Source organism: Phodopus roborovskii, unplaced genomic scaffold (assembly GCF_943737965.1).
Source record: "Phodopus roborovskii unplaced genomic scaffold, PHOROB, whole genome shotgun sequence".
Lineage (NCBI taxonomy): Eukaryota > Metazoa > Chordata > Mammalia > Rodentia > Cricetidae > Phodopus > Phodopus roborovskii.
The window spans coordinates 7,787,594-7,801,171 of NW_026126689.1; positions in this window are offsets into that span (position 1 = coordinate 7,787,594).

A 13,578-nucleotide genomic window follows, 5' to 3' on the forward strand; every position below is an offset into this window, starting at 1 on the left:
CTAACTGAAAAGTATTTGGGCATCCGTGCTACCAGACCCTAATAGCCTCTACAGTATTGTTACAAAACAGGTGTCCGGTTTAGTTCCTGATGAGTACAAGATTTCAGGGACAGAAAAGGTATGCTCCGTCCCAATAAAGGTCCTTTTTCCCTTCCCTCCTTCCTTTCTTCCTCCTTCCTTCCTTCCTCCTTCCCTTCCTTTGTTTTTTGGCTTAGTTCAGTCATTTAACTTCTTTCAATGACTGAACTACAGTTTCTTAGCATTATTTAAGGTGGTTTAAGGTGCAAATAGATACAGCTAAGCTAAGAAAATACAGCAGACATGGTATTTGCCATGTCACATAGAAAATACTGTGCATTTACACTTCAGTGCTTGAACTAGAGAGAGAAAGAGAGGGAGGGAGGGAGGGAGGGAGGGAGGGAGGGAGGGAAAACAGAGAAAACCAGTTAGGGAGAGCGTGGATGGCTCACCAAACAGAGAAAAGGGGCTAGGAAGGGATGAAATAATCCCTTGAAAACAGTTGATGTAAAACATCATTGTGATGACATTACAAACAGCTTTAAAATAATAGAGTCCTAATAAGCTTTTGTTGAAAACATAGAGCAGCCCATTGTTCCTTTTCCAAACAAGTCCCACTTAAAAAGTGGTCATATTTCTTATAGAAGGACTGTTTGCTTAGTGTATTAAATATATGATGACTCTTGTAGTTTAGTTCTTAAATTATTATTGAATGCTTATTTGCTTAATATCCTTTTATTTTCATTGTTAATGGCTTTACCCCTTAATTTTTAAATATTTTCTCCTGATATCTTCTTTTTGTTTATAAAATTATACTTCTATCTCAACTTCCAATTCTTGTGCTATAACCTTGCATGTCATTATAGTTTAATGTTTTTATTTTGTAATATTTTCTGGGGCCTAGAATTCTGTCCTACCTTTTAGAGCAGTGTGTTCCAAGTGTACTAAGTATGATATTTTAAAATTGACTTTTTGTTGTCTGTTTTATTCTACCTCCATTTTTCCATTTGTTCATTCACATGTGTCAAAGAACATGAATGATATACCATGGTTTATCTTATTAAAATGTGTGTTTAGTAAGTAGGTGTTATTAAAAATGAGGGTGGAAAGTTTAACCAGGTAGGTAACTGTTCATAAGAGAGGGGTGAGGTAATGTGAGGTAGAATGGGGTTGCATGGATGGAAATAGAAAATGTCAGACTAGGAACTTGAGAATGTTTCAGTCGTTCTGGGATGGAGCGGTCAGGAGAGCTGGGAAGAGCCCAGCCATCTAACCCGGCCTTGAGTATCTTCTTTGTTGGGTCCCACACTCCAGTCCTGCTTACTCTGGCCTCTGGCGGCTTCCACTGTGTTCTATTTCGATCCCTTCCTCAAGGAACCTCTAAGAACTTCTAAGATGACTCAGCATTTGCTCTCACCTCCCCGTTGCCTGACTGATTTGGGGGTTACAGATTGTTACAAGTAAATTTAAGAGAGTAGGTGAAATCGCAAGTATGGTAGCTGTGAATAATGAAGATTGATTGTGCAGCTAAAATATTAGCCAGAAACTGCACAAAAGGGAGAAGGCTGCTTACAATGCCTAATGTTGCTTACGAGGAGAGTAAAAATGCAGTCTAATTTTAGAGGTCTAGGCTAAAGAAACAGTAAAAGAAAAAAAACCAAAAATCATGCGTGTCAATAGAGAAAACAGTGTGCATTGTATCACATACAGTGACAACCATGGGCATCATTTTATTTCCATCAAAAGAGCACCAGTAACTGATACTGGTAAGCTTGATGTGGAAACTGAGGCACATTGGAGTTGGGAGTGGTCAGAACCATGTTCAGCTGATGGCAACAATGCAGAGTGGGAGTTTCTTTCTAACTGTCCAAACTCCATATGGCTTTCATGGCTTGGCCGACAGTGGACGTAGGTACGTGTGCATTGCGCGAGAGCTCCCTGAGTGTGCACTAAGGTAAAGTAGTGTGGCATCTCTAAAGAATGATGTTACTTAAACCAAGGGCTGGAACTTTTCCTGTGTATTGCAGAGCTGATGGTAATTAGTGCAATATTGTTGAGTTAGCAACACAGCGCACTCCCCATCAGAAGACGGGAAGAGGTAATCGCAATCTGTGTTTGAGACTACTCTGGAAAAGGTGCTAAAGTAACATTTACAACAAGTGGTGGAAAGGTAAGTGTGTGTGCATTTGTAAGATGCTGACTTTGAAACAGGAGGAGGTGGGAGATTAGGAGGAAAAATCTCACCTGGTGGAGCACATTGTTACTAGATGTTACTAGATGTTACTAGATGACTAGAGACCAATTGGTTTCATTACACGGGATAAAGACAATGTTAAGACTCTTCTCAGCTACCTGGCTATCTCTGGCAGCCAAAAGCTTACAAAGCATGCCAGCTGTTCAACTTGGCTACTGTCCCTTGAGAAGCTTGTGCCTATACTTGGTTTGTCTTTCTTGCTACAGTTCTGTCCTACAGAAGCCCTAATTCTTCAAAAGAAATTTAAATATTCCTGCTGTGTATGCATTTAGAGGAAGGACCATGAATATGCCTCTGTGTGTGTGTGTGTGTGTGTGTGTGTGTGTGTGTGTGTGTGTGTGTGTGTAGGTCAGAGAACAGCTTGTAGGACTTGTGGGAGTTGCTTCTCTTCTATCATGTGGGCCCCAGGGACTGAAATCAGGTTGTCAGGCTTGGTACCAAGCACCTATACCTTCTGAGACATCTTGTTGGGCCTCTTCCTAATTCTTAACAAAGATAATTTTGGATTAACAGTTATTCATCTATTGTCTCTTGATTCTTGATTCCATTGTCTTCAAAATTCTATTTTACCTGTAGAAGAGGCCATTTTCCTAGTACTTAATTATCTGACACTAATCTGGCCTTCTTTTTCTGAAAACTTTGTAATCTCTTTTGCCAATAGCAAACTCTATAATGTATTTACTAACCTGATTTGATATTCACTGTGTTTCCTTTATCTTGTGACTATTCATCAATTTTAGAAATTCTCTGACATTATCTTTTTAAATAGTTTCTCTTCCCCTCTCCTTCTGTTAACACACGTGGATTGCCAAGTTCTTTTATTCCAGACCCCATTATATTTCTAAAATCATTTAACTCTCACATTTGTTCCTCTACTGGCTGTCACTCCCTACCTATCCAACTTAAATCTGATGGCCAACAGACAGCCTCTGCTTGCAGCTGTTTTTATTCTGTAAATATGTTTTTCTTATTGGTTAATGAATAAAGCACTGTTGGCCAATAGGAAAGCAAGATAGGCAGGACTAGGAGACAAGGAGGATTCAAGGAAGAAGTAGGGAGGAGTCAAGATGTAGAGACCAGAGAGAGCAGAAAGCCAGCCCCTCTCTCTGGTAAGATGAGACCATGTGGAAATACTTAGATTAATAGAAATGGTTAACATTTAAGACAGAGCCAGCAGATAAGAAATTAGTAACTGGCCAACAGCATTATATAAAATGCAGAGTCTCTGTGTATTTTTTGGGGCTGGCACAGCTGTGGGACCAGGCCGGCAAGGAAAAACCTACTCATAACAGCTCCTTGTTCTACTTCAGAGGCCACCAGCTACCTTTCCCAAGGTAACTGGAGCAGTCGCAGCCACTGTCTGGTGACTGAACTGTGACAGGTAAAAACAACCTTAGTGCTTCTCCTCAGTGTGGGACAGGTAGCTTAGGAAACGCTTGTTTCAAAGCTCCCTGTTGGGTCACCCAGGGTTTTGTTAGGGCTCTATTTCATTTTGATGTCTTTGTCCAGCATCTGCCTTCAAAGAACACAAGTAGTGGCAGGAAGATTAGGTAACATCACAAGGAGACTGTGAAATTGGAAACACCTCTATAAATGCAGTGGATTTGTGACACTTTTCCAGCTCTAACTCTTATACGCACACCTCCCTCACCAAAAGAAACAGATTTATCTTCAAAACTCAAGGTTAGGACCCAGGGGCAAAGTAACTCTAGAGTATTCAGGACACCATCCCTGGACCCAGGCAGCCAGGGTTCAAACATTACAATATTGTCTTTACTTCCCTAGCAATGTTTCTTAACTTCTCTACTTTAGTTTCTTTGTATATAAAAATAACATCTACTTTACAGGGTTAATATTGTCTCAGTGGGTATTATTATTTGTAATATTGTAATAAGGGCCTGGAGGGAACTATGCTGCTTTGTCAGGGGGCTAATATTCTGTGACAAGTGCTCAGTGAGTTGTACCCAGGAGAAACCAGCAAGCTTACAGACCAGTGGCTCACAACCTGGCTGCTCATTAGAATTATGTGAAAAACTTTTGTTAGAATACTAATTGCTGGGCCCCATTCTAAGACAGTCTGAATAACCTGGTCAGGGGTAAAGTTCCTGCATAAGTACTTACTACAGGCATCCAATTAACGTGTTATATTGCTGTTTACACACACACACACACACACACACACACACACACACACACACACACACACACCCCGAAATAAAACATTCTAAAAAAACAAGCAAACAAAAGCAGAACTGGGAGAAGGTTGTGGTCATTGCTCAGGGGTAGGGTACTTGCCTCACGTATGGAAAGACCAGGGTTCTATCCCCAGCACCCCTAAAAGGGGTGAGGCAGGTGTAGAAAAGGATTAATTGAATAGACAGTTAAATGGCGCAGGTAGCCACCAAATGGAAATGGGTGTGTAAAATGGAAGGGCACAAGGAGAGAAAAGTCATTAAATAAAGAACAGTTTCCAAGGATTCCTCACTTTTGACATTTACAGTTTCTTACACTTCAGGTTAAATAATTGTCACTGAGGGACTTGGAGGATTTAAGTTGAGCATGGATTTCAAATTCCCAAATCATTTATTTATTTGCAATGTGTAACTCAGCTATTAAAGCTACTCGGTGGGCAGTACTTGTGGGGCAAACCTCAAACCTGGAAATTGATGGACAGCTGCCTTGTAAACTATGGTTGTGTGACTTTTCAGGAGAGTTGTGTGTGAGCAGTTGTCTAGTCTCCCTGACAACACAGGGGGAAAAAAACCAACAACAAAGAAACCCATTCTGCCAGGGAGTTTTACTGAGGTTATTTACAGGGACATGGCCAACCAACTGGTGGGAAGTCAACGAAAGAATTTTTTCCTCTCACAGCAATTGCTAGCCATTTATGTCTGCCCCAGGGATAGACAGCCACATGAGCTGCCTGGTGCACCTCATGATGCCCCCCTTCTCCCACCATGCGGTAAAGTTAGTGACCCCAGTCTTATGAGGGTCTTGTGTGTGTTGTCATAGATGCTTAGCTCGTAAGACACAACAAATAGCCTGTGCCCAGAAGAAGACAGCATTCTATAACAGCTATCCATTGGGGTGGAAAGCAACTCCCTAGCCAGGATAATCCCTTAAGCAGGGACCTGCAAAGGAGGTGAGGGCCATGTTCAGTGGTATAGGGTGGACACCGGAGTCTGCTTCGGTGACGGCAGAAACAGTGATGGTTTATGAAGCTGAAGAAGTCTTCTGCCTGGAAGAGAAGTTGCCTTGCAAAGCCTATTCCATCAGAACTCTTGGCACCAGAGGGTTGGGAGCTGAGAATTCTGTTCTCTTGACCAGCTGCAGGTTGGCAGGAAGAGGAGACGACCCTCTCTTAACTCCCCACTTCTGAGGAAACCAACAATCTAAGAGGCCAAACGCTGAAGACACTACTGTTGGCAGGCAGAGATGGGCGCAGAGACATCACCAGACTTCAGGGAGACAGGAATGTTTGAGAGGGGAGCTCAGGCTGAATAATCAGATTAGCTTTCTTCGGAATCAGGGCTAATGTAGGGACTGAAGGCAATCTTAATAAAAACATAATGAGGGCTCTTAAGGATATGTGCTTAAAGAACAAATTAGAGTTTCTGGAACCAAAGAACATTCTGAATTTAAAAAATTTATTAGGAATGCAGAAGTGTGTGTGTGTGTGTGTGTGTGTGTGTGCGCCCACGCATGCGTGTACCTGCCTGCTGCCTGCACACATGTGCATGTTCTCACAAATCTGACAATCCCTTCAGATAGTAATTATGTCATCCATTAGCCTTTTCCTTATAAACTCAACAAACATCTCTAATTCCTTTTACTTCCCCCATTTTAATCTTTCCCCCCTCGGTAATCTTCATTACTTCCTCCTGAACTCTTAAACCTCTTTAAATATGCTTAAAAACTACAAGCAATTTAACCAGCTGAGCCACTGTGTTCTGTGTGAGCACAAACAACAAGAGCAGAAACTCCCATCTCCCCGGCTGTCATGGAACCCACTGAAGCTAGCACCCACAGAGGCAAAGCAAAACCCAGGTCCACGGGGCAATTCCAGTGCTGGAGAAGCAGCCTTTACCGGGGTTGGGTTACAGCGCTCTGTACATGTCTTCTCCTCCCTGAGACGCCCCTCCATCCCCAGAGTTCACCCGGGAGTGTTTGTTTGCCCTGTCCTTCCCCTCATTGGCCTTTAATGTTCATTAAGTAAAGGAGCAGGAAACACATCCGGCAGCATTGTGGACCAGCCATCCATTAGCTTTGATGAAGAGATCTTTGGGAAATAGTTGAATGCAGCGCACTCACTCTTGATAGGCTTTGTGAGATGTAAAAGGAAGAAAAGTCTGAAGGACCCCTGTCCGCCCTCGCCCCCCCCCCTGAGAAAGGGAAGGCCCACTGACTTCCAGGAGGGGTGCTGCGGTCAAACCTTCCTAAAGACACTTCCTGATGGAGGCCCCCAATTAAGTGCTAACAGCCTTCTCTCTGTCAGAACAGCAGAGTAAATGACAAAGTGGCCATGCCTTTCGCTTTTATTTGCAAAACTTATTTTTTGACAATTTCATACAGGTACACAATGGGTTCAAGCCACTTTAGCCGCCTTTAATCCTCCTCTGTTCCCACTGAAGCCCCTTTTCTTCCCAACCCCCCCTCCCACTTTACATGTTGGATGTGCTGTGCACCCACTCAGCTTAACAAGAGCTGCCTGCATTGAGTGTAGACTCCTGGAACAAGAAAGGATCTTAGAGAATTCCCTTGTATGTCTCCTAACCAACCTGAGAACTATGAGTGAGGGATGCTAGGCTGCTTGCCTGAAGCTATATGACTGCTTGGTGCTAAGGCAGGAGCCAGAGCTCTGACTTCCTTATCCAGCACCCTTCCTACTAGCCAGTCCTCCCGAGACCAACTCCTATGGTGGCGGTGGGGGTAGGGATGGAGCTGGGGTGGGGTGGGACCGTTATTCCAGGATTCTGTGTGTTATTTGCGTTGCTTTAAATCCAGGATTCACACTCTAGCTCAGGGCTCCAGCTGAATGATGCCCGGTATAGAGGGTATGTGCTTCTACGGTGTGGTCTAAATGTGTTATGGGTGTGGAACCAACCGCTGTGAGCCTTCAACCTTTCCTGGTGTCTCAAAACGGCTAACCGGTGGACTGAGCCCCATTGCCGTAAGTTCTAATAACGCTCCCTTCCTTAATTGAGTGAACTGACTGCCACAAGCTCCAAAGCAGTAAAATTCAGGGAGATTCGGTCATTCATTTCAGCAGAGCAAGCAAGCTATCATCATGAGCATAACTGCAAAGTGTACCCCAGGTCACATGCTGGAACCATGGGCTTACTGCCCTGACACACAGCAAACCCTGGGGAACTTTCCGTAGCTGATGAGTTGATTGTAGTGTTGAACAATGTTTCTCAGAAGAATGCAGAGAGCTGGAGCTTCTATTATTTCTCTTCAATATTAAACCTTTTATTTTCATGCTTATGGTCAATTAAAAATTAATGTGGGGCACATAACACTTTGTACCAGCTAGATCACTCTTTAGTCACTGTTGTGAGATCTCAGGGCCCCATGGGCACTGACCACCGAGTAGCACAGTTTCATGATTGTGAAATAATGAGTATAGAAGGGAAACAGAATTATTATGAAAATGATAGTGTTTTTCTAAAGCACAGGCAAATAGCATCCCTACCAGCCAGGAGCAGAGGGGTCACTGTGATTGCAGCCTAGAGATATGACCAGACAACAGAGGGGTTTTTCACAACACCTGTCTCCAAGGAAATATCCCTGGAAGCAAACAGAGCTCTGACTTAATGAAGGGATGCAGTTCGTCAACAGCATCATCCGTCATCCTCAGCACTGACACTGTGGTTTCAGATGAGTTTTCATTGAAGAACTATTGGGTTTTATTTTTATGTAACCAATGGCTTGTTTGCAAAAAAGGAAAAAAAAAAGTGAATTAGTGGTAATAGAAAGAATTCGAATGACTCTCTCTGAGACTTCCAAAGAATTCCTGTGCTCTTTTGAGAGAGGTCACTGTGTGAACATTGAATGACTACGGGGTCAATGGTGATCCAACTGAAAAGAAGTTGAAACAAATGTTACAAAGCCCGCTGGCAAGAGATGCAATGCTGGCCTAAGGGGGCTAAATGACCACAGCTCAATTAATGAGCACGCTTGCTTGGAAGGAAAGCGGGAAATGTTCTTTTCTGTGGCTCCCTAATGGTTGTCTGGCCTGAGTGTGCTTTGCTGATTGCACTGGGCTCACCAGAGGGAGAGGAAGCGGAATAGAAGAAGGGGCTGCAAGCACTCTGCTTTCGCTGCAAGCAACCTCTGGTCCTGAGAACATGAGCATTTGTCCTCAGGACACAACAGCAGGGAAGCAGAAAGTGGAAAACTCTTGGGCAACAAAAAAGAAAAGAAAGTCTACTTTGTACTTCCGCGTGGTCTCTGATTAGTAAAGAGGGAAGAGCAGGCTGCGGTGGAAGGTGGTACAGAGATTGGAATCGCGCCAAATCAAGAGATGATTTCTTTCCTTGCCTTGCAATGGCCCTTGCCAGGCTCCTGGTCCTTTGGACTCACCTTCTCTGGAGGATGTAGTTCCCTTGCCCAGGGGCTGGGACTTTAGAGTCAGAGACAGTGTCACATGATACCTGCTCTTGGTGAGAATATGTTTTCATGATTTCCTGGGGCCCAGTTCTTTTTCGGTCTGTTTCAGAGGCTTCCCAAGGCATGCATTTGACTGCTTCAGGTACCTCGCTCAAGTGAAATCCTGTCTTTCCAGACAGGCTAATCTCTCTAGGAGAACTGGTACACTACAATATCAAGTCATTTTCTACATTGTAGCACATGTCAGTGCGTCTTTTCTTTCGAAGGGTGAGTGGTACTCTCTCGAACCGGATATACCGGATATACCGCACTCTGCTTACGCTTTTGTCTATCTAGGTCACCCCTACCTGGTGACTCTTTTTTTGTGAACACTGACTGTGCACATCTCTTTGAAATCCTACATTGGGGTCTTGGGATATGGATATGGAGGTACACTTTCTGAATCCCATAATGGGTTTTTGTTTGTTTGCCACACTTGTGTTTTTCTTGCGGCTGTCAAACGTCATCTGACCCTCTCTGCCATGATCTACTTCTCAGAACTACTTGACTGATTATATGTCTATCTCTGGGGCAGTTACACACTGATGCTTTTAAACTGGAGCAGAGTCAAGTTTTCCTTGGGAACAGCATTGTGATGAGTAGACTTGCTGAGATGGAGGCAGAGAGATTTTTAAATTTTTTTTATTTGATATGCCTCATTCAATTTATTTGTTATTAAATTTGTTCTTTGGCAACTTCATGCACATTTATAACCCTACCCATTCTTATCACCCTCCCACGAGGCCTTCTTCCCTCCCTACAGTCCTTTTTACTATTCTAAGGTAGGTTGACAAGATGTCCATTTAGCAAAATATCAGTAATACCACTCCCATGGCCTGTGAATCAAGCAAAGGGATTTAGTTGAGGGTTACTGTTCCAGGTATGAATTAGGCCTCACCTCTGATCAAAAAGATATCGGTTACCCCCATAACAATCATGCTCCTATTGCACCAGTGGGCATATCTTGCCTGGCTGGTTGGCATTGTAGCATGCACAGTTCACCAATGGGTAAAGACCATTGTAACTTTTCTCCCCAGCCTGCACAGTACCTTCCAGCACTGTGAAAGCCAGCTAACAGGGATGAAGTTCTCTGAAGTAACACACTGACTTTAAGCAGAGCCATCTGCATGGCCATGGGCTTGGAACTGTCTGTTGGTGCAGCTGAGGACAGTAACTACCCCCCCTCCCCCACACCCTCCAGAATCCATCAGTAGCCAATAGTTCATCAGGGCCCACACTGTTTTGACAACCATACATTTACAGTGTTTTAAAATTAAGAAATATAATACCCCAACTTTGTTCTCTTTCAAGATTGTTTGGTTATTCAGCCTTGTTAGGCCTTGCAAGATTGTGTTCCAAGGCTCTTGGAACTTATCACACAGGTATTGACGCCAGTTTCTTACAATGCTCACTCCACTGTTCCGCACACAAGGCTCTGCTCCATGAAGGGGAGAATGTGCACCTCGTTTATCTTTACATCATGTGGCTAACACCATCCCATACACAATGGTACCAAGCACCTAGCAGGCAGATGAGCTGAATGCCACTCTGCATTCTCCATCAGCTGCCTGGGTGACCTTGGGCAAGCTACCTAACTTCTTTAGATCTGCAGGTCTTCATTGTGAAATGAGAGGCAATGGCAGGTGATCTCCAAGCTCTCTCCTATCTCCAGCATCTTTTTATTGCCATTTGTGCAAAATACAACTGCAATTATCAAGATAAACTCACTGTCCAAAACATGCAAGGAAATCAGAAACAAATCCAGATGTATCTAATGGATCTTTATTTTTTCTTACCAACAAATTCTTCCTTCCTTCCTTCCTTCCTTCCTTCCTTCCTTCCTTCCTTCCTTCCTTCCTATGTGTTTTTCTTCACTCCCCTCCCTCCCTCCCCTCTCCTCTCCTACCCTCTCCCCTGTCTCTCAAGCTCCCAATTTACTCAGGAGATCCTGTCTTTCTTCCTTTCCATGTATGTCTCTCTTAGGATCCTCTTTTGGGAATTAGTATGGCGGTTTCTCAGAAAATAGAGACTCAGTCTACCTTAAGATGCAGCAATACTACTGTGGGGGTATACCCAAAGGATTCCCAATGATACCATAAGGACATTTGCTGAACTATGTTCATAGCAGCATTATTTGTAATAGCCAGAAACTGGAAACAACCTAGATGCCCCTCCACTGGAGAATGGATGGAGAAAATGTGGTACATTTACACAATGGAGTACTACTCAGTGGTTTAAAAAAAATGGAATCTTGAAATTTGCAGGCAAATGGATGGAACTAGAAAAAGCAATCCTGAGTGAGGTACCCAGACCCAGAAAGACAAATAGAATATGTACTCACTCATAAGTAGATATTAGGAGTTAAGCAAATGATGGCCAGCCTACAGGCCACAACCCCAGAGTTTGGCTCTTTATTCTGTGTTCATCCTTGAGAGAAACCATTTTGCACACCATGAGCTCTTCTGATACTGAAACTTCACCCTTGTACCGAAGCAAATGCTTTTGCCTCTTGTTTGTGTTAAGCACATAGCCCTGCTTATATGCCTAGTGTTTCCAACCATAGTCTGTGATACTTCTGTCCCCGCTAGAGGCACAACAGGACACTTTGTGAGAACATGGAACTTGTTAAAATAGTATTTAAGAACAGGATCAACAGGAAGATGGGCAGGCAGTCCTAGCAGCGGGGTACTCCACCTTGCTGAAGCTCCACGGTTCATCAGGTATCCTCTGCCCTTGTGTCCTTAATGTATACTAGATGTCAGGTCCCGAGGCTGTGCTGCCACAATGCTAGGTGTCTACCACGTTATGGGGTCCAGGTGAGGAAGTCACACTCTTTCCTTGGTCTGGTGGGTGTGGTAAGTTCTTGGTTCTGATTCCCCTGATTGATTTGCATATGTTCACGTACCCCTACAGTCTCATTTCACCAGTCAGTGAAATGGGTAGGTGGTTCCAGACAAAAGGTGTGGCTCATAGGCCTACCCAGGGACTGTAGTCATCCAACTCCCATAATGCAGACTTAAAAGCAGTTTGTAAGATGGAGTCTCCTAGGGCAACGCACAGCCTGAACACACTGCTTTAGACAATATGGTATAACTTAGAGCAGAGTCTGTTCTCTATTCATTAGAGTGCAGCTTGGATCTTTCTATCTTCCTGTTTGCTGTTATTATTTCCTATTGCATGACTCTGACAATTATGTCGCCATCATCCATGGGTTTCCTCACCTGAATCCAGCAAATGGCATCCTGTCTTTACCACTTCAGAACTATGAGTCAAATAAGCCATTTTCTCTGCTACATTTGCCTGCTTTGGGTATTAGTTATAGCAATACAGCACAGATAAGTACACTTTCCTTGTCTCTGCATTTCTGGGTTCCTGGATTGTAACTCCTCATTGTTTTACAGTGTGATCTTGATATTAATATGAAATGTGGAGAATGAACAAAAAAGGAAAATTTATGTTTTAATAATTAAGTGTTGGTGTGTGTCAAGTTGAAAGGGATTGAATTGTGTTGGCTACTTTTATACCAACTTGACACAAATTGGAGTCGTTTTGGAAGAGGAGACCTCAGTCGAGAAAGTGCCCACACCAGACTGGCCGTCGGCACGCCTGTAGAACATTTTCTTGATTCATGGTAGATGCAGGAGAACTCAGCCCATTGTGATGGTGCCTCTCCTGAGCTGGTGGCCTGGGTGCTGTAAGAAAGCAGGCTGAGCGAGCCACAAGGGGCAAAGCATTGAGCAGCACACTCCTCCACGGCCTCTGTAGCCGTTCCTGCCCTAACTTCCGTGATGGAGTGTGGCCTGAGAGCTGTGAGCTGAAGTAAATCCTGTCCTTCCCAAGTTACTTTGGTCATGGTGCTCTGTCATAGCAATAGAAACCCCAGCTAAGGCACTAATAAATGCCTGGCTTGCAGGCTTTGCCTCAGGATCTGGTTTCCAAGAAAGAAAACAAAAACCTATTTGTACACATTATCTTTTTGTTTTAATTTGTGCATATTATTTTTTTTTCAAATGGCTACTGAAGTTAGGACACAAATGCCTGTTAAACTGCTGTCACCAGCTACCTAATAACACATGGTTAGGTTCTTCATAAATGTTGCCTCAGAGAGAAATAGTCCCTAAGATGCCTTGGGGGGAGTGAACTGTGAAGGTTTGTGCCTCCTTCTGTAGAGGTCTAGCCAGGGTAGGGTCCAGAGGTGTGAGTAGGCTCAGCCTGGGTGAGGGACAGGTGGTTGGGGCACTGAGTAGAAGATGAACAATCTTAGGGAGACCTGCATGGCCTTACAGACTTCGTGAATACTTTAGGCATTAACTTGTGGAATATGGTACACGCAGCTCCAGAAAAATCTCCCTTGCCCACTGTCTACCCATCTTCTCCCTCCCTCCTCAGCTTCTCTCACTCCTGACTCTTGCCTGCCTTAGGTATTTAGTTACAGTAATTCCCCCCATTTCTTATTCTTTCCTTCTGTCTCTCCCATACACATTTTAAAAGCTTTATTACTCTTTTTTGATCTATGAATAACCAAGATCTTCAATGCATGCATGCTTGTGCAACTGCATTTTACAAAACACGATCCTGTGTCATTACATGAAAATTCCTGCATACTTATTTCAGGAATACTAGCTGCATTGTCTTCTGCCTTGCAGTTTTATAGGCTG